At 35.8% G+C, this 22,587-nt stretch overlaps 1 protein-coding gene across 2 annotated transcripts in view; it reads left to right on the top strand.

Moving 5' to 3' along the window:
- Nucleotides 1-7,846: 7,846 nt before the first annotated feature.
- The window catches only part of col8a2 (collagen, type VIII, alpha 2), a 105,362-nt gene continuing 90,621 nt past the window's right edge, over nt 7,847-22,587 (top strand). The window contains exon 1 of one of the 2 annotated variants that reach the window (XM_056479217.1): nt 7,847-8,461. The gene's annotated coding sequence lies outside the window, so the exon portion shown is untranslated. Of the gene's footprint in view, nt 8,467-22,587 lie in introns of both variants that reach the window. The other variant, XM_056479216.1, reaches the window with a different exon arrangement.

The following is a 22,587-nucleotide window of genomic DNA, read 5'->3' as shown; positions in this document are numbered from 1 at the left end:
GTTTTCCTTGAAAATTTGCTGAAGTGTTTTTCTTGCACAATTTGTTATTCTTTTAAAGAAGTAGTAAAATAAAACTTTTAATTTATTCTAAATAAGGTCACACTTTATTTTGATGCTCCGTTTGTTGAATTTAAGTTACATTGCATCTGCATGCCAACTAATTCTCATTAGGTTATAAGTAAACTGTTAGGTTGGGGTTAGGGTTAATGTAAGTTGACATGTACTTGCAATCATCTTTGATGGCCCATTTGAGTGTTAGTAGACTTTCTGCTTAATATCAGTTGATACTGCTGCTAAACAGACATTTAACTGACTATAAGTAACTTTGCAAGTACATGTCAACTTACACTAACCCCAACCCTAACCCCAGCCTAACAGTATACTTATAATCTTATTCATTCATGATGTGACGGGATTGACAACAATATTAATACGAGGTGCAGGGGCGTCGCTAAATCCAATTTACTGGGGCACAGGCGATTTTTTTTTTTAACTGGGGCACGTGCCTTAAATGCTTTGAGATATGGATTTTCTTCATATGCAAGTGTATTTATTAAGAGTGGTAATTCCAAAATAAAGATGTTATTCTTTACTGTATATGCAACTGAACCAACGCTGGTAAAAGCAATGTAATTTAATCAAAAAGCAAACTGACGCATCTTCGCGTGTGCACAGAAAACCCGCACGCCTCACACACCGCTCCTCATGGACCCTGACACGCTGCCCTTCTTCTCCTTAACATTCATGTTGAAAAAATAGTCTACTTACTGCTCACACGCCACTCATGCGTTGTGAAACCTGCATAGCAGCCTTTTATGCAGAGGTGTCGGGACACAGTGAGTTTTGCAAGTCAACAAAACTATATAATATTATGGTGATCTTACTAAGCATGCCTACTGATATATATTTTTGCTTTTTCGTAAGCAAAAAGGAGGCATGGCGAGTCCGGGAGGTAAGACTTAATAAACCTAATTTTCTGCCATGTGTCAAGTCTAAGGTGGTATAGACAGATTATTCTTTTTAAACATCTTTTTTGTATTATATAGAATTGTCTATAGAATTTTATTCAAATTAAAATAATATTCATGCAAAGATTTCGTAAATAATCTTAGCATATCATTGTTTTCCAGTTACATTTAGGATTAATTTCTGTTATTTAGAATAATAATTGTATAATAATAACAATAATACTGTTATTTATTTATAATTATATATGTATATGTATATTATATATGTAATATATAATTATAAATAAATAACAGCATTTAAATAAATATATATATATATAGGGGGGTGCATGCCCCAGTAGAGCTTTATGTTTAGCAATGCCCCTGACCTGGTGTAAGCAAGGCCAGAGTTTACTATATATTGAAAGAATGCTGTTGGTGGTGGCTTGAATAGGTCTGAGTATCTACTGTATGTGTTAACTCACTAGCTTTACAGACAATTGTGACTAATGTGCAATAAGCAGAGAGAATGGATTATGCCGGCAGCTAGCTCTCTGCAACTCTCACATGGTCGCCCACTGAAGCTAAGCAGGGTGGCGCTTGGTCAGTACCTTGATGGGAGACCACATGCGAATCCTGGCCAAATTTGCCCACTGGCCTCCTATCCATGCTCATATCATAACTGGCTTCATCAATCTGTCTCCTCTCCACCAATCGGGTGGTTTGTGGTGTGCGCACTGACGCAGTATGGCTGCTATTGCATCATATAGGTGGATGTTGCAAACTGGTGGGATAGGGTCCCCAAAAAAAATGTGTATAGTCCCCCCCAAAATGTGTATGCCCCCCCCTTTCCCCCCAAAAAATGTGTATAGCGCTTTAAGTGTTCAGAAAAGTGCTGTAGAAATGTAAGGAATTATTATTATATCTCTTTTTTTTCTTGCACAAATTGACTATCACATTCTTTTTGATCTTGGCATTACAATCATTGCCAATAAACATTTTGGCATTCTGTATTAGCCATTGAACCAAGTGTGAAGCACTCTTTGTGTCAGTTTGGAAAGTAAGTACCAGGTTTTTTGACATTAATCATCCATACAATAAAATGTTAGTGTGGGCCAGTGTTGTTTTGAATCTCACTGACCTCCATTGAGTAGTTAAAAACACTTAAAGAACTCTTTCCTTTGAAAAGAGTGAGAGATTGTTTTTAACTGCATGTTTAAGAGCCACCAAAAGTTGTTTCAAAAGTCCTCCATCAACCATTGCAAGAAGAGCCTGTGTCTGGACATTTAAGTGATGGGGAATCAGGACTGAAGCAAGTATCCTTAACTATTTACACCACTTAATGGCATGATCCAGGGCTTAGATTAGTAGGACTATTACGTTTGGGAGCAAAACCAAGGTCTGTTTTCCTTTTGCAAAGCACCATTCATACTCATTTCAATATCTGATAATCTTTGAGTGACTCTCGTTGAGAAAATTGCTTCGATAGATCAAACGAACCAGCAAAGAACACGGAAAACCATTGCTATTAGAGCTTGTGGCTAATGATGGCCTTCAAAGCCCCCAACTCACCGAGGAGAGTGGTCATTACAAAAATATGTTTGTCCTCATAAGAAACAGTTCACCTGGTCATGAAAGCTAAGGGTCTAGCCTCACCCCACTCCTTTTAATCACGCATATGCAGAGGTAGCCAGCAACATTTTTCAAGAACACAATAGGTTATGTTTATTCAGCACTCGTAACGGTTTGATTTCATATGAGAACACTACACTTTTATTGTACCCAAACATGTTTGAGAGATTTTTGTCATAATGTTTATTGACACAAAAAAATAATACCAAAAAAGAGGTTATGGTGAGATGCATATAATGGAAGCAGCGAGAGCCAATTCATTGAAAGCCATTTTTTCCCTTCAAAAATGTTAACTTCATAAAATAATTTCCATTATCATTCTGTAAATGTCATTTTATGTTTTAGATACCCACTTCGAATGTTATCACTCGATTAAATGGCCATTATCAGTGGTTATCAGCTGATAGATATGGGCCAGTAGGGGCCTTCTGCGCCTACGGGTAGGCTCAGAAAGCTGTTATAATCCATCAACATGGTTAATTAACTATACTAATATAGAAGACTCCAGATCCAGGTCTGTTTTTACATTACTGTGACGGTTAGGTTTAGGGTTGGGGTAGGGGTAGACGTCAATAAATTGATGGGAAATTTAATAAATAATATAAATAATTCTCGTTAACTTCTGGCCACAGCCATATGTGATCTATAGCTGATTAACCATGTGGACGGATGATAACAGCCTTCTGAGGCCCTGTTTACACTAATAAGTTTTAGTTTGAAAACACATAAGTTTTGTTATGGTTACGCCATCCGTCCACACTACGCCAGAATTTTCAAGAGCCGAAAACGGAGCTTTTTGAAAACGCTGAAGAGGTTGTTTTGATTGTAAAACGCTGCTGCTGTGTGGGTGGGGGGAAATGGAGACATCTGAAAACGGAGGCGTGGCTGCAGACATCTGATTGGGGCTTTTCCCTCAATATTAAGTAGCGTACACACGGTTCAGTCTTGCATCCTCTCCTTGTAAATTTAGACTTCACAAGTTTGATATGGAAAACAAACTCCAGAGGACACGTCGGGTAAATCTTCAAAGGGAACAGTGTACTTTAAAACCTCATTCACATCACCCTGGCTATGTTGTTTTACTATCTTAGCATTCATTCATTCATTTTCTTTTCAGCTTAGTCCCTTTATTAATCTGGGGTCGCCACAGCGGAATGAACCGCCAACTTATCCAGCACATGTTTCACGCAGCGGATGCCCTTCCAGCCACAACCCATCTCTGGGAAACAACCATACACACTCATTCACACTTATACACTACGCACAATTTAGCCTACCCAATTCACCTGTACCGCATGTCTTTGGGCTGTGAGGGAAACCGGAGCACCCGGAGGAAACTCACGCGAATGAAGGGAGAACATGCAAACTCCACACAGAAACGCCAACTAAACCCAGCCAAGGCTTGAACCATCGACCTTCCTGCTGTGAGGCAACAGCACTACCTACTGCGCCAATGCGTCGCCCACTATCTTAGCAATAAAATGAAAACATAATTTAAGAAACTGCCTATTTTCATTGATATTAACTTCACAGACACCAAAAATGTTGAGGCATCGTGTAGCTACATATTTATATGACCATCATCTTCACTACTGTATATACATAACAAAACAGAGCCTATAACATTACAGCCTCCTTTAATTTTCATTGAATATATGAAACATATTTTTTATAGGCTCCATTTCATTTAAAATATGAAACAACCTCTCTTTTGCTGAATATCAGTTTTAATAACTAATGGCCATTAAAAAGGTATAACGTACAATAAGATTATAAATTATAGGAAATAAATGCAATTATATTAGTCAAATGTGCAGAATCAATGTATGTGGTTACATAAATTAATATATTATCTTATCTTTGCGCTCAGCCAAAACACGTTACCTGAGAACAAGTAATAGATTCAAAAACTAAAGTTAGGGAATATGTCATTAGATATAGACAACAGGATAAATTAAAGATCCTGTTTAACAACTATAGTGAGATTAGATCCAGCGGTAGATCCTTGATGAGCATTCTGACGTGCACAGCTTTGATTTGGGTAGATGACTGCCTGGAGCTCAGATTTCCACATAAGCTGCATTGCATGCCAGAGTGCGTGTATGGTCACGTGATGTGCGTTTTCAGCGGTGTAGTGTGGACGGAGTGTTGTTCAGAAATGCTGGGTGAAACGCCAGTGTGGACGCGGATCGTTTTCATTCTAAAACGCTGTTTTAAAACTAAAACGTATAAGTGTAAATGGGACCTGAGCCTACCAGAAATCTATCAGCTGATAACCACTGATAACACTCATTAAATTGAGTGATAACATTCGAATCGTCTGGTTTTATATCTGACGTTATATATATCTCTATATTACACAAAAGTATAGGATATTTTCACACGTTGCTCATTTTGTATTTTAAATATGGTGCTGTTTTCCTTAGTATGATTCATTTAGGCATATATGAACACAGGACTTGTTAAACTGCATTAGTGAAATGGTCTTGGCCTGATAAAAACCATGTGTGGAACAATTCTCTTGCAGTGAGAAGACAATCTCACCCAGCTGACCAAGAGTTATGATAAATCATAATTGTAATTTTGTTAGTTTAAAAGCTGCAATGTCTGATTCTGTCAGTAAGCACACTTGTTATCGCAGTTCACCTCTTTATCTTCACCAGCAACTTTGCCTAGTATAGATTTGATTAGGACTGCATGATATTGGATTGTGATATTTTGTTTTGCTGCGATATATATGACGACATGAATATAATTTCATCAGATGAGTTGATTTCGTTAATTTAGATCAACTGGAAAGTTATAGTCTTTTTCTAGGCAGTGCATCTGCATAAAATATAATAAATTACATGCATATAGTTGCAATCAGAATTATTAGCCCCCTGAATTATTAGCCCCATGTTTATTTTTTTTCCCCAATTTATGTTTAACGGAGGGAAGATTTTTTTATCACATTTCTAAACATAATAGTATTAATAACTCATTTCTAATAACTGATTTATTTTATCTTTGCCATGATGACAATAAATAATATTTTACAAGACACTTCTATACAGTTTAAAGTGACATTTAAAAGTTTAACTAGGTTATTAGGTTAACTAGGCAGGTTAGGGTAATCAGGCAAGTTGAATAACGAAAAAAAATAAGGCTTAAAGGGGCTAATAATTTTCACCTTAAAATGTTTTTAAAAAAATTCAAAACTGCTTTTATTCTAGCCGAAATAAAACAAATAAGACTTTCTCCAGAAGAAAAAAATATTATTAGACATACTGTGAAAATATCCTTGCTCTGTTAAACATCATTTGGAAATATTTAAAAAAGAAAAAAAAATTCAATAATAATAATTCTAATAATTCTGACTTCAACTGTGTATAAATACGAAAGATCAAAAATAAAAGTAAAATAAACAGTGCTTTGAAGTTTTCTGAAGACTAATCAAGTACAGAAATTGAACAATCAAATGTAAAATAACATTCTCATCATTGTATAAATAATTTCTAAATATAATATTTAATAATATCTTTATATTTTACTAAGCAATCTAATCCTGCAATGTGACTATTGCGGATACACACATTGCGATATTGACACTCAAACGATATATTGTTCAGTCCTAGATCTTATGGTTATAAAATTTTAAGTCTGTGTGAAATCAAAATCTGTAATGAAAATTTTTCTCGCACACATTGTTATTCTTTAGGTGAATGCATAATCTGTGCAAGATAATCCACTGAAAAAAAAATTCAATCAAAGTCTGACTAAAGTCATGTTTGGAGTGGGGTCACATTCTTTGCTGACGTCAGTTTAATAATATTCTTAACCTCTGCCCTTTTACCGTTTCCGTTTTTACCTTTTACCGTTAGTTTGCTAGCAGGTAATGATGCACAAATGCCCTGTCTCCTATTCATTATTCAATTTTAGTTGAAAGTGCATAAACATACTGAAATAAACATCTCAGCAACTTCCAATTCACACGGACTTTAAACTTTATATCTAGTGTTATAAAGTATTATTGAGTGCTTAAACGTTTCCAGATTGGCCTCATTAACCTCTCTTGTACATTGGTGTCTGAATGTGTCATAATTTGTTTGTATCCAATTTCAAACCCATGAATTGGGTTTAAGTTTAAGTATGTTTTCTTAAACTTTGGATCCACATTTCAAAGCCTGCATTATGAAAAGTCTGCATGTAAACAGGTCAATAATTAGCTGTGTGTCTCTTTATTGTCCACTCTATTACTTAGGAGACATACAAACTCAGATTAGCATCTGATAACGCACTTAATATCCAACAATGTCAGGGGCTGCATGGATGGAAGGTATCCAGTGGCTAGTCTTAGCCATAGCTCCCTTCGAGCACAATGCCCCACTTGTTGCTCCGTCTCCATAAAGCCATATCAGGCCCTTCCCGAGGCTTCAAATCGCTCATTTTTCAGTGCGCGCTCAATCTAATCTTGGGTTTTATGATTGGATATTATGATAAAGCTGGTGGTGCAAATTATACAGTTCATATATGTTGAACAGGGGCTAATTGAAACTTGAATGAGCTCATTGTTATTGGGATAGTGTATCAAATGAGGATGATGGTTAATTTAGGTCTAGATAAGGGATTCTGTAACATCGCCCGTACTTACAACACACTCGTCTCGTAATTATCCGAGATAATCTAGGGATTTTAATTCCAGGAGAATTTGAATGTGGTAATAGGGGCCATTAACTGCGCTAATGCATATCTCAGATTGTAGCCTCGAAATGCTGCTTTACTCTTTCTGAATTAAGCATTTGTACATATTATCGTAGCAATTCATCCGGGAAAGGTTCCACTTGAGAACTGTTGCTAAGTGGTTCACAGTCTAGATCAGTCAGCCAAGAAATTTAATCTCATCATATAAAACTGATTGGTTTAATTGGCTGAGAGTCTGGCACGATTACATAAAAACAGACTTTCGCTGTGCTTATTGCTGCTTATAATCATGCACGGGATAGCAAATTTACGCCGTTTTTTTTGGTGAAAGAATGCTTTAGCGGAGGTGAAATCGATGCTCCGTGTGCTGCGCCAACACTGGCTGAATTTTCCAAAAGGTGCTTTCTGGGAAAGATTGCTCTGTTTGTATGAGTGCGAGCATTTGTTTGCAGATGTTTATGTTGGAGGTGGGAAAACAAGGGCTTAAATGGTTACCGGGAAAAGAGGAGGGGTGCAAATCCATCCCTTTACTCCACCTACCCCACCCCATCCTCTATACTGCTTCCTTATTCTGCCCGGCTGCAGACACTTGGCTTTTGTATGGAGGGAACCAGAGAAACAATCCACTCTCTCTGTTTGGAAAATACTTACAAGGAAAGTTACCGGGAGCTTCCAGGTGCTTTGCCCCCTGTTAAAAGCCCTGAAAGGAGGTTCTCGTCTTCCCTGGAGTCAGGAGAGCCACTGCCTAGTGAAGCCTCTCGCATTCTCCCTCTCCCTCTCTTTCTTTCTCTCTCCCTCCTACTTTCCACCCTGAGTGCACAGAGATTCAGAAGGTGCGTCTGAAATCTACTTGTATTCAGGCTGGAGACAACACCACAAGGACTTTTTTTCCCCCCTTTTGCTGCGACAAGCACATGGACTTAATTTCCAGCGGAGACAGAAAGAAGAACAAGAAGCAGACTGGCACCTGCCACTGAGAGCCAGAACTTTCTCAAGAGTTGCATTTGTTCTTTCGGCACGTATGTAAACAATATTTGACTGCGACCGCAAGTGCCAAGACATTCCCGAGACTTGCCTGGCTGCTGGGTTCCCATCACTATCTCCCAGAGACATTTCTCCAGGGATGACTTTTTGAAGGAGGAACGCAGAAAAGAAGCCACCTGACCTGCAGAAGTTACCTGCCCTGAGACGCAAGAAGGGTGAGGTAAGTTCTGAATCTTTCATTTTCCTTCCCCTCCGGGTCTATGTCATCCCTGAAAATGTTTTTCATATCCCGTTGCTTCTCAGCAATTGAATCCAAATGTAATTCAGAGAGGGGAAAAACAGTCGGGTTTACATCTCAATCATGGGACCAGCATAATTCTCAGCGCACTGCTTCGCACAAGGCAGATTAACAGAATGATTTAGTGCTCTACCCCCGTTAATCTCTGCGAAATATGCGGCATGTTTTTCTAAATAGAGCCATGTGGCTACCAGTGCTGGTCTTGTGTGCTTGTGGTTTGTGCGTTCCTGTGGCTGATAGGTTGTGTGGTTCAGGTACTGTTGTGGGTCTCTTTTGGAGTTGGAGAGGGAGAGAGTTATATAACTGCAGCTGCCTCTCTCTCGCTGACACCTGGGACTGTTTGGTCTGTGCACAAATGCCACTCACTTAAATGTGGCTCCGCCCACAGTCTCCTAAAACCCCTGCCCACTTTTCAGCTTCTGAAATTTTGCATTTTGACCTGTCAGTCTACTAGTCTTCATATTTTAAATATATTTACACTGCAGAGCTTCCTGTATTTTTTATAGGAGGTTGGAATGACACATCAGATCTGAAAGTGAAGTATGTCCTGTCAGACACAGTTCACTTCAGAGGTTGAAATTTCATACTAAACATGATTAAATTAGTATAAATGGATGAAAATATACACTATACAAAATGCTGGGTTCCACACAGCTCCTTCCTGTTGTCCCAACACAAATCGATGAAGTTAACTTAAGTGTTTTTACAAATTTAAGTGAATTAAACATAAAACAAAATAAGTTGTCACAAAAACACCCTTAATAATTGTGTTGTTTCAACTCATGTTAAATAAATAGTTTAAAAAAGCAGCAAAAGCCATTTTTTGAGTGTATATGTGTGTAAAAATATGGTTGTTGTTGTTATTTTTGTTGTTGTTATGGAATTAGTATTATTATACATTTTGGTGAATAATCCACATTAAATTTGCTCTTTTAAATTCAACATGAAACTAACATTATGATAAAAGTGTGCTGTTTGAACTGTCAGGCATAAGCTGCATCTCAAATGACACACTGTTCACTATCTAGTACTTACACACTCAACAGCATAGTATATGAATGTAGTGTCGTCCCAAATGGAACCCTAACATTTTTTATACTAAGTGGAAATTCAAACTGTTTCGCTGATGACGTTGACGGTTGCCAAATTAGCTAAATAAATGAGCAAACTACCAAATAACACCTGCCATGAGTATAAACGCATTCACCATCGGGAGGTGCTATAATCGCTCTCGTAGGAGAATACTGCTTTCACAATCAAAAATACTGTACATGAAGTAATCCAACATGAGCGCCTGAAAGCTCCGCCTCTTCCTCTACGTGAGCATAGCAGCGGCTGTTGAGTGTGTGAAGTGTCCATCATTCCACACTTTATTTTACCGCTTGAATAAGTGCATCATCTGGATTTTATGCACTTATTCTGCACTTTTTCAGTGTGAATGCACTACTTGCACTACTACAAAATGGCGTAGAATAGTGCATAAGTATGCAATTTGGGATGCACTTATTTAAAATAAGTTGAAAACTCAATCCTTAATTTTTTTTTTCCCAACAACTTAATTGTTTTATGTTTAATTCATTTAAATTTGTAAAACTGGTTAGGTTAACGTTTATTTGTGTTGAGACAACATGAAGGGATTTTGTGGAACCCAGCTTTTTTTACCGTCTAGTCTACTTTAGATAAAAATGTCACATTTGAATCCTTTCATTCGTTCGTTCGTTCTTTCTTTCTTTCGTTTGTTCTTTCTTTCGTTCTTTCATTCATTCGATCTTTCATTCTTTGTTTCATGCGTTCTCTTTCGTTTGTTCGTTCTTTCTTTCGTTTGTTTGTTTTTTCTTTCTTTCGTTCGTTCGTTTGATCAATCTTTTGTTCTTTCTTTCGTTCGTTCATTCGTTCGATCTTTTGTTCTTTCGTTCTTTTGTTCTTTCTTTTTTCTTTCTTTCTTTCTTTCTTTCTTTCTTTCTTTCTTTCTTTCTTTCTTTCTTTCTTTCTTTATTTATTTATTCATTTGTTTAAACTGAATATTACACAATAACATTAAACAATAAATATTAAACAATAATGGATTAAGCCTATATTAATAATAAATGATTGTTCTTAATAATTCCTTGTTCTGTTTTAAATATTTCTTTAGTTTGTAGTAATATAATACTTAAATTATATAAGAAGTGTTATATAAATATAAGTATTATATTTATAAATATTAATATAATATACCATAATAATAACAGTATTATATTCTTTAAAATCATTTTCACAAAATGTAATCACTCGCCTCCACTTGTGATGTCATAAATAGCATTTTAACCTACTAATTTTCAATCACCTACATTTTTTTGATGTATAAAATGAGTCCCACCTTTCATTGTCTACCTAATATAGTCTAAGCCAGGGGTGCTCAACCCTGTTCCTGGAGATCTACCTTCCTGCAGAGTTTAGCTTCAACCCTGATCAAACACACCTGAACCAATTAATTAGGACCTGAGCAGCACTTGATAATTACAGGCAGGTGGGTTTAATATGGGTTGCAACTGAAATCTGCAGGAAAGTCGATCTCCAGGAACAGGGTTGGTCACTCCAGCTCTAAACAACATCAAATATGTCAGATATGGATGTGAGTTGAGAACAGCACTTCTTATTGGCTAAAATAAAAAAAATAAAAAAACTCTGTCTAGGTGTTGTGTTCAGTAGCATACTTCTCACCCCAGCAAGAGTCGTACATGATGTTTTGTCATAATATGTCCAAAAAGACCTAAAAGATTGGCTTTGTGATGTTTAAGCTTTTCCACACATAATCAACTACTGCACATGGCATGAGCTCTGTGCTGCAGTCTTAATTTCAGACGGAGAGCGAGAGAGACGACTGTGAGAGAGAGAAGGGAATGTGCTTTCATAATACATTCTTCACCAAGAGCACTGGGGAATAGTATTCAATAATACTTTTTTTCTCGTCTGAGTAGCAGGGCCCGACTTCTACCGAACTGAAACAGACCCAGTCTGGAAAAGACGACATGCTCTCCACTAAAAACATTTGGCGCCTCAACATGATGGCTTTCAGGAGGAGAAGCGCTTGAGGTCTTGACTGCGAACCTGTGCGTCACTGCTACCACTTTACACTAGGGATAGGTGAAGATTCATTGGTACCAATCTATATGAGTACTGTGAACTTACTTCATCTAAGTTGAAGTAATGAGGTATTTAATTAACTCATTACCTTCAACACTGAGTTCAAAACTCTTTTAAAATGAGTAGAATTGACTTTCAGTAAATTTTGAGTTAACTACACTCATTTCATTTGATAAAGTTGACGGTTGGGTTTTACAGTGTGTAAAATGACCGTAAACAACACAATTCTTGAGATTTTTTTTGGCACCACTTAATTGTTTTATGTTCAATCCATTTAAATTGGTTAAGTTAACTCAATCAATTTGTGTTGGGACAACCTGAATAAATTATGTGGAAGCCAGCATTTATTAGTGTGGCACTGCGTTATAAATATTTCACTTTATTCTTATATACTTACTATTACTAATACATATTTTATTCTTACAAAATATACAAAGGGGCTTGAAGAATACAGCTAAACAATATATTGGCTTTTTTCTAATCAGGGACAGTGTTAAGTTTATGTTTGTTGAGTCTGAAATCTTGGTCACACTTTATTTTGATGCTCTGTTTGTTGAATTTAAGTTACATTGCGTCTACGTGCCAACTAATTCTCAATAGATTATAAGTAGACTGTTAGGTTGGGGTTAGTGTAAGTTGACATACTTGTAAAGTTTCTTATAGTCAGTTAAATGTCTGTTGAAGGAGCAGTATCAACAGATATTAGGCAGACAGTCTACTAATACTCAATGGACCATCAAAATAAAGTGTTACCGAAATTTCATCGGAACTTTTCACACATTAAAAAATTTTATCGTACGCTGTGTCAATCGTATTTATACACTGACTCAAAAACTTCCATCAATAATGAAAAAAAAAATCTGATTTGGTTAGATTTTTTGCATCCGTTGCAAGCATTTCACAAGCAAAAGCCAAAATACAGAATGAAGTCTGACAAATTAATTCACATTCTTCTCGCTGCAAAAAACACTTTATGAAAAAAAAAGTGTGAAACATAAAGATAGACTTTGCTGGATTGTGTGTGTGTGCGTGCGTGCGTGCGTGCGTGCGTCCGTCCGTCAGTCCGTCCCTCCCCCCATACCTTTGACATTCTCTGTTCAGAATCAATTTAGTTCAAAACACACAATATTTCCTCTTCTTTTTTTTTTGGAGAGGGAGGAGAACACAAACATCGCTACGAATGGTTTTGCTGTTTATTTTTAACAGATTCATTAATACAGATTGGACTAAGTGTGCAAGCTTTCTGTGATAATGAATATTTAGAATAATAAATACAAAAAAAAATTACAGAAATTACAGACTCAGAGTTCAAAGACCTTTTGGTGGATGTCTTTAGTTCTGTGATACATTTGAGGAGTTTATGCTTAAAGGTGCCCTCTAATGTCCCGTATGAATAAAACTGATACTACATTACGTATGTGCTCACACATTTAGTTTAAAAAAGAGAAAGAGAGAGAGAGAGATAGAGAAATTATATTTATCTTTAAAGACACATGGCATTTTTGTACATATTTGGACCCTTCTCAAATTTGGGTTTCTCAGTAGTGGATGTCGTCATTGTTGCAACATAGGCCCGTTCTAAACACGTCCCCTATACACTTTTCTATAGATCATGAATTATATAGCCAGAGGTATGTATGGCTGCATTTCATCTTCTAAACGAATGCTACGGGGCAGTTCCTTTTTGCGCTTACCAGCTAACTGTTTACCTTTCGATATAGATGGCTTTCCCGCTGTTACCAGTTTGTCCAGTGGCAAAGTCTGGCAAAGACGGTTCCAGAAAGCGCGTAAAACAAAAACAAAAGCCAAAAAATAAAATACAAAAATAAATAACAGGGGTGGTTCATTCCGCTGTGGCAACCCCGGATTAATAAAATGACTAAGCCGAAAAGAAAATGAATGAATGAATGAATGAGTAAATAACAGAGTGAGAATGTGGTAAAATCTGAAAACGTGGTAAAAATCAGAAGAGGGTTTTTCTTTTTCTGAATTGCTTTTGAAAACACTGTCGGTTGGGTTTAGGGAAGTGGGTGGGCGGGTGAATCAGTGCTTTAGAAAACACTTAGAGAAGGTTTAGAGAAGGAGGAGGGCGGGTTAGTCGATTGGTCAGTCAGTCAGTCAGTCGACAGCGGCCTCTGGTGGATGTATGCAAGAACCGCAGGCGCGAACGGCACTCTAGAGAGAAATCTGAATCTGAAAAAGCATACACAGCGGCCTCTGGTGGATTCGCAAAAACAAAAACTGCAAAAAAACGTAGCTCCTGGGACGTATTTGGTGCTCTCCAGAAATGTATACAGGGATACGCTTTCAGAATGAGCCTGGGTTGCATAGTTGGGTAAACTTAGAGTGCAGTTAAAGGGAGAGTACAACAAATAATTATTTTACAATCCTATTTGCTCAAATAATAATTAAAAAAATACTCCACGATTTTGTTATCAAGACTTTCAGAAAAAGGAAAAAAAAAAGTGAGACTGATGACTGCAGCCAGAAGTGAAAACAACATTAAATTTACTGTCCTGCCCCCATACGCTGCATTACAAACGTATAGTAATTTGATGCAAAGATGATATAATACATACATAAATACACATAAATGTTCATAATTTTTTTTTTTTATCGAAATGTTAAAAACTTTCAAGGATTTAAGATGCTGAAGACCATTAAATTTGTCATAACAGTCTTGGGAAAAGGGTTCATAGATATCTCAGTAAATACCAGAATATATTGTGATCTAGTTTTAAATCCGTATATATCACCCATTCAATACTTTACACAAGCTCCTGAGTGGGAAAGAGCGATTAGAGATAAGTGAGTGTGATGCTCCACAGGGTCACACACTTGTGATTCCTGCATCTGGAGATGGGCCAGGGTTTGGAGATGGGATGCTGTCTGTGGTTAGTTGAGAGCTTGAGAAAGTCAGCTGTGAAGTATGATGTGATTTTTGTGATGGATTCGTCTCATCTGGGCCTGTTATCAGGAGATGCAGCAGACGTCGTCCCACCTTTCTGACTGCAATTACAGCGATAGCTTCAATCCCTCTCGCACACACTTTGCCCTTCTCTCCATATGCGCATGCAGTTAGGTTAAGCCTCAGAGATCTGTTATACCTGGGGAAAGTTATCTGTTGGCATTAGCAGGTTATATTTCAACTTCAGATCTGCTGGATTTGCACGTGGGACCATGGAATCATATCTGCCAATCTCTAGAGCTGTGAATGTCATGTGACTAAGCACTTGTAGAGCTGCATGACATCACCATTTGACCTTTAATGGTTTTAATGGGATAGTTAAGCAAAAAAATTATATAAACATACTCAGTAATCTCATAAACACATAACAACATAAACATTAATTTCCTTATAAAAAAATCTTTATATATTTTTCATACATTACAAATACACAATTCCTTATATAGACCATTTCAATGTGGCGATGTCGCTGGCCCTGAACATTTCCTACTTGTTACCAAACTATTTTAGAACTGTAACAAGAGGCAATTTAATAATATCTTAATGTTAAAACAGCTGCCATAACATTATTTATCAATATGTGAAGCTTTTTGGATTCTTGGAAGCTATAGGAATTAAAAATGTAAAACAGAAAATACGTTTAGACTATTGTTATTGTTTACATCCCTCGAACTGGTTCTATATTATTCCTTACATATTATCATATGTCTACCTGTGTGACTTTATTTGTTGATTTAAAATAGATATACACAAATAAACATTTTTCTTTTTTAATTTATTTATTTTTTTAATTCATTTTTATAGATTTTTCAAGAAGTTTACAAAAACATTATTTATCTATACATATAGAATACCTATAGACAGACCTTTAGAATAATTTTTACTTATTTCTCAAATTCCTTTTCATTAAATATCTGTATTCTGTATTTAGTCCTTAAAATATTGTTGTTATTATAATAATAATAATTATTATTATTATTATTAACGATGTACATTTTACTAGACAGCAGTAAAATATTTTTAAAAAATTCTAATAAAATTTCACCAGCATGGACCACGCCACACTTTGAGCTAGACTTTATTTTAGGGATGATAAGGAAACAGTGGGATGAAGGGGAAGGGGAGTAAGAGGATAAACAGTGAATATAGATAGGTAGGTTGATCGGGCGTCCTACAATGATGCCCAGAGGCTCAGAGTGGGGGTACCCTCTCTGTAATATTTGGTAGAGTGATTGGACCCCCTGATTCAATCTAAGAGGATTATTGTTGTTAATTATTAAATTCTTGTTAATGGGATGTAAGGAAATAGAAAGAGGGAGGGTGGGTTCGAGAGACCGAGAAGAACAGTGCTAGAAGCTGGTCTGCCTTAAATAAGTTGGTTAATGAGGCAAAGTGAGGCGTGGTCCCGCTGCTGAACCTTTGTTAACAAGTTAACTCCATGTATAACTTGATACTGAAAAATTTCCCAGTACTGGGTTGTGGCCAGAAGGGCATCCACTGCATAAAACATATGCCAATAGTTTGCAGTTTATTCCGCTGTTGCAACCCCTGATAAATAAGGGACTAAGCTGAAGGAAAAAGAATGAATTAATGATACTGAATATTTTGCAAGTTGTACACATGCTTAAGACTTTTCCTTCACATATATAGAATATGGAGACTTAATAATAAATATACTTTTTATATTTTATTATCCACAGAGAAATTCGATAATGGGATTTGAAGAATTAAATGTCAAAAATCTGGTTAATTTCATGACATTATCTGTGTTATACACCTTGCAGAAATCACTGTAACTGAATGCTGACTTATATGGTACTGACAATTTTATTTATTTTTTTAATATAATAGAGCTGCACGATTAATCGAAAAAAGCTCACAATCTCGCTTCAACCCTACACACGATCTTAATTCAGCTTTTCTACGATTGGGCTAATTATATTTTCAAGGTCAGGAGAGAAGCGTAAAGGCAGTTTCACAAGTCTTCACGTTTTATACTTGTTGCTCAGCAACATGGACGTGTTGGAAGAGTCACATACTGTATTTATAAGGTGTAATTCACCCAAAAAGTCATTTCTGTCTTAATGTAATGACGTATTCATGGCCGCAAAATCACACGTGAGCTGATGCACAGTTTGTTTACTCCTGAAAGGAGGCACGTGCCTGCCAATGATGTCTACTTTAGTGAACAGAAGCTGCATAGGCTGTGAATAACAGGTCATAATGTTGTAAATAAGAAGATTGTTTGGGAGCCGCGTGAGAATGATTTGCATGTATGTTTTTTTTTCTCAAAGTGACGGCGTAAAAGTGAAACCGAAAGCACGCGCATCATTTAATGATCATATCGCATTTTAGAGTTATGATTACGACAAGCATTTGATATGTTTTTTTCTTTCATAGTGAACGCGTGTTGTGCATGAAAATGAATTTTTACTGAGTCAGTATAACTACTCTAGCCTATATAATGTTGAATATAATGCAAGAGAGACATGTCTCATACAAATGTCTCATTTTTTTTTCAGTGAAAAAAGATCTCAATAACCAATGACAAGCACATGTCTCAAACATAATTCAACTTTAAAAATTGTGAATAGTTGTATTCTGATTTAATCACTTTACTGTGAATTAATGACCAGCACACATTTAAAGTCTATTCAAGTCCACCATTCCAAGTCTATACAAAATGTAGCATTTTAACCAACAGTAGACCTATACATAGGCCTAATATTATTATTGTTGTTATGCCATATGTTTGAGAAATAACAATAATAATAGCCTACTCATATTAAGCCCTAAAATATAACTTTTTTTGCTTGAAAAGAAAATGGTGTGTAATTACCAACAGTTACCAGCAGGGGCTGGTTTCAACAGTTACCAGCAGGGGCTAACGGAGTTATGTTAACCTTCCAAACCTTGACCCTTTGGCCAAAGCACACAAAAGCAAATACTTTGGCATTATGCATCCACAAAGGCAAAGCAGTGCTGTAACCATGGATGCCCACCTTTCGCATGGCCCAATAACTTCGCTGACTGCTTTTTATGATGACGGTTAACTCTGCCAGGCCGCGCCTGATAAAATGCATTTCTTTCTTTATTACATTACACGACTCCAACTGACCTGACAGAGGCTTTAATATATGGACCATTCATAATTGCCACACACTGATTGGTTGTGCTGGTCAGTGAGCCTTTGTCCGTGTCCAACCATCTGCCTTGTTAATTCTGGGGCCGTTTTCAACTCACCGAATTTCGTTTATAAGCTATTAAAAGTCCATCACAGATGCTGAAAATTACGTTTAGATCTCTGTAGCTCAAGGCGGATGTAAATGTGTGCCTTCGAGAAGCCGTATCTGAGAAATAAAAAGAAGCAAAGCTTGTATCCAAACCATTATGGATGTCTCTTTTCATTCAGCATGTAATGGCTTACTGCAGATTCAATTCCCATTTGAGTTTTTATTTTTTTTAACCACGCAACAGAGGAAAATGATATGAAATCCATTACACATGCTCAATCAGTGGGAGAGACTAGACAGAGGAGCTGGCCCAGAGCAGGCCGAGAAGCATATGGGAAATGTTGGACACACCAATAGGTTGAACTTTTACTTGGGGTTTACGAGAGGCGATGTCTTGTATTTGCGGCCAAACCGAGCCCTAACCAATAGGTGAAAGAATAAACTGATCTGTTTATAAAGTTAGACAGAATTGAGTGTCAGAGTTATGCAGTGGGTTATTTGGATGGCCACATACTGTACTTTCATATGCAGAGTCTTCTTTTTTATGTTATTCATAGACCTACAGATGTTTGTTTGCTTGAGGCCAGCTGAAATATGAATTCGTGTGCTGTTCTGAACTGATGAGAGGACCAGTAATCCACATTGGTTTTTTTTACATTGTGCCACTAGAGGGCAGAGCTGCTGACCTTCAGTGTGTGTGACCACAAACACTATTACATGGGAATGTGTGGAACACACACAGGTTCTCAACATGGAAAATATGCTGGATAACAAAGGCCTCCTTTCTTTCTTTGTAAATAGTAAAGCATGTTGTTTAGTTTTGTTTGTTTACAGTTTATTAAAGTGGGCCTCACTTCAGATTAGATGTACTTATGTACTTATATCACAACATTGGGACATTTATACACTATCATAACGTTTGGTTAAATAATTTTTTTTACTAATGTTTACTATTTTCTACTGTTTTCTTTTTTATACACTACCGGTCAAAAGATTGGGTCAGTTTTTTTTTATTTATTAAGTTATTCTGTTCATCAAGGCAGCATTTATTAAATGTAAAAAAAAGATTAATATTCATTACAATTTTAAATAACTGCTTTCTTATTGTATGTAGTTTCAAATAATATTATTACTCCAGTCATTGTTGCTCATTATTGCTTTTATTACTATTACTATTAATAATAAAATTATTAATAATAATGATGATAATAATAATTAATATTAGAGTGATTTCTGAAGGATCATGTGACTCTAAAGACTGGTGTAATGAAGCCAATGAAGCTTTAAAATGACTGGAATAAATTATTAAATTAAATTGTAAACTGCTTTTTAACAGTTATTTTATACTGCAAAAACATTTCACAATTTTAAAGTTTACTGTAATTTATTTTGAAATAAATGCAGCCGTGGTGAGCAGGATAGCCTTATATTAAAACATTTAAAAATTGTACTGACCCCAAACTTTTGACCGGTAGTTTATAGTTGGAAGTCAGAATTATTAGCCCCCCTTTGATTTTTTTTCTTCTTTTTAAAATATTTCGCAAATGATGTTTAACAGAGCAACAACGTTTTCACAGTATGTCTGATAATATTTTTTTTTCTGGAGAAAGTCTTATTTGTTTTATTTTGGTTAGAATTAAAGCAGTTTTTAATTTTTTTCAAACCATTTTAAGTTAACAATTATTAGCCCCTTTAAGCTATTTTTTTTTTCGATTGTCCACAGAACAAACCATCGTTATACAATAACTTACCTAATTACCTTAACTTGTCAAGTTAACCTAATTAACCTAGTTAAGCTTTTAAATGTCACTTTAAGCTGTATAGAAGTGTCTTGAAAAATATATAGTTAAATATTATTTACTGTCATCATGGCAAAGATAAAATAAATCGGTTATTAGAAATGAGCTATTAAAACTATTATGTTTAGAAATCTGTTGAAAAATCTTCACTCCGTTAAACAGAAATTGCGTGAACTAATTATTCAGGGGGACTAATAATTGTGACTTGAACTGTAAATAATTTTTTCCTTCTTTTTGGAGGTTAGTTATATTTGCATTTAGTCTATATACATATTATAGCAATAACACTGGACTGGGGTGCGTTTCCCCATCAATGACATAATTCATGGATGAACTATCATAGTACGATGCATCATTTGGGAAATAAACAATGTAGTGACGAGTGTTTCCCAAAACCTTCGTTTTTCTGTCGCAGATCCATGGTTTGAACCATGTTAGTTATAACGTACAACCTTCATAATGACGTTCTAAACGGGGCGGAGTAACAACTTTTTTAGAGAAAATGACCATCATTTTTTGTATAAAATGATATTGTTTGACACGCGCACACACACTTAAAAAATACCCAATATTACTTTTGGTAAAAACATGCACTCGATTTCTATATTAACTGAAATATATGTAAACAGCACATATAGGGGCTGTGTTTCCTTTACAAATATTACTGAGAATATTAAATATTCTATGCTAAAACATAAAACTACTTAGCTAACACTCTAATCTCATATATACAGTAAATCATATAAATTGTTTATGGTTGTAATTTTACAGTAGGCTATTTATTAAGGTAATAATTATTATTATAATTATTATTATTACTGTTGTTATTATTGTTATTATTATTATTATTATTAAGTAGGATATTGTTTATTTATTTATTTTATTTTTTGAAAAGTCTAATTTTACAACTGTGACACATTCAAACCACAGCAGAAATGTTCTAACCCCTAGGACAAAGTCGTATACAGTAGGCTACAGACACATTTCTTAATAAATAACCTACCATAAATTAAAAACATTAATGTATACTGTATATTTTGTTTTCACAAGCTTTGGAGACTTAATGTAAATTCTGCTTTTAAATAATAGTCAGCTATAGGGAGGGAAGGGAGCACAATTGTCAATATGAAGATCGCTGTAACTAAACTGTAAAAAATACTTTGAAAGCAAATTAGACCTAAGAGAGATGACTTTAATGTTTGTTTAATCATTCCGAGTTTAAATGTTGGAACGTTATAAATAAATAGGGCATAGGGGGGATAACTGGAATGGAACACAGCCAGGAACTATGCTTAACTACAGCTCCAGAGGTGTAGTTATAAGCGTACAAGTTTGCGATCCAGTTTGCAAATGTTCGTTGGAACAATGGATTTGGGAAACACTAAATCAACAAATATTTTCTTTTCTTTTTTTTCTTTTTTATTTTATAGTGGTTTTTCACCTTTATTATGATAGGACAGTACAGATTTCAGACAGGAAGGCATTGGGAGCAGAGAGAGGGAAAGGATTGGCAAAGGACCTCAAGCCGGGAATCGAACTCGGGTCGCCGTGAGCACATCAGTGCTATGTCGGTGCACAATACCACTAGGCTATTGGCGCCAACAAACTGTTATTTTCTTAATTCATAATTTTTTTTTTTTTTTTTACGACCAGAGATGCAACAATTAAGTGATTTCACTATTAACCGCGCTTTAATTTGTCACAGTTAATTAATCGCAAAGGCTTCTCAACACCGCATTTCTGCATGGAACAAAACTGCAGCAACTAAACAAAGTTATGTATGTGCGCTAGTTTAAAGTTCCAAGCTTGTACACAAGGCTAATACGCACACACACTGGATTAACTATGGCTGAGGCTATTAACTTAAGCTGTTCACAAATTGCGTCTTTTGTATGCACAAGTTTGTAATTTCTAATGGAGGTGCATGGCCAAAGAAAAATGGACTATTGTTTGTTTTTATTATTATTTTGTATTATTTGGTTACTAAGCAGCAATAAATAACACTTTAAACATAATAAGTTTTCATGTGATTTTCTAATCTAGTGAAGTGAATTAATACATAATCATGATAACCATGAAACTGTGATTATTCCTCAGACTATAATCGTTCAACCAAAATCTAAAATCATTGCATCCCTATACGATTTCATTTCAAATACATTACAGTAATCCAAAAGCTTGATCAGATGAAATCATGAAACAAAATTTTACCTACAAAGTAAATTGAGAAGTTCTCAATATGGGAGAAAAATACATACTTTATTATTTTTTTATTGTTTTCAGGCAGACCACGCCAACTCGCATGGAAATCCTCTAATATTATGAAACTCTGCATCTTGGGATCTAAGGCTGAGACTTTCCATTTGATGATTTGATTGACCAATCAATATTAAGTATTCCTGGGTGGCGTGAAATTACTGCTGTTTACAATTGTGAACCTTTTGATAATGCAAACGATTGATCTGTATTTTGATTGGCATATGACCGTGTCATCCTCTGTTATCTTAAACCCATCAGTGTTAGCAAAACGTCTCTTCCCACCGGCCGCGTGGTAACCTTCATACCTCCTTTATTTGGTGTTTGCTTTAAACAGGAAATGAAGGAGAATACCACTCGTGCTCCGAGACTGTGTTACGTTCCAGGAACTCACGCCCTCCTCTCTCAGCATTACCATTCATTTCTAGATGTTTTTAACTCACCAAGAGAAAGGAAAAACTGCTCTGCTCAATGGTGCTACAAAAAAAGAATCTATGTGATGAGGTGTTATGGGTTGCATTTCCTGTTTGGAGAACTTAAGAACTGAAGTCATTTATTTCAGTGAATATGGTTTTACTAAGAATATTATATATCCATGGTGCAAATGGAGGTGTCGTTTACACTAATGCATTTTCAATGTACAAAACATGGATGTGTTATG

This window comes from Danio aesculapii, chromosome 19 (genome assembly GCF_903798145.1).
Source record: "Danio aesculapii chromosome 19, fDanAes4.1, whole genome shotgun sequence".
NCBI classification, from domain to species: domain Eukaryota; kingdom Metazoa; phylum Chordata; class Actinopteri; order Cypriniformes; family Danionidae; genus Danio; species Danio aesculapii.
Note: the sequence above shows the minus strand (reverse complement) of the source record. Positions and strands in the feature narration are given on the sequence as shown.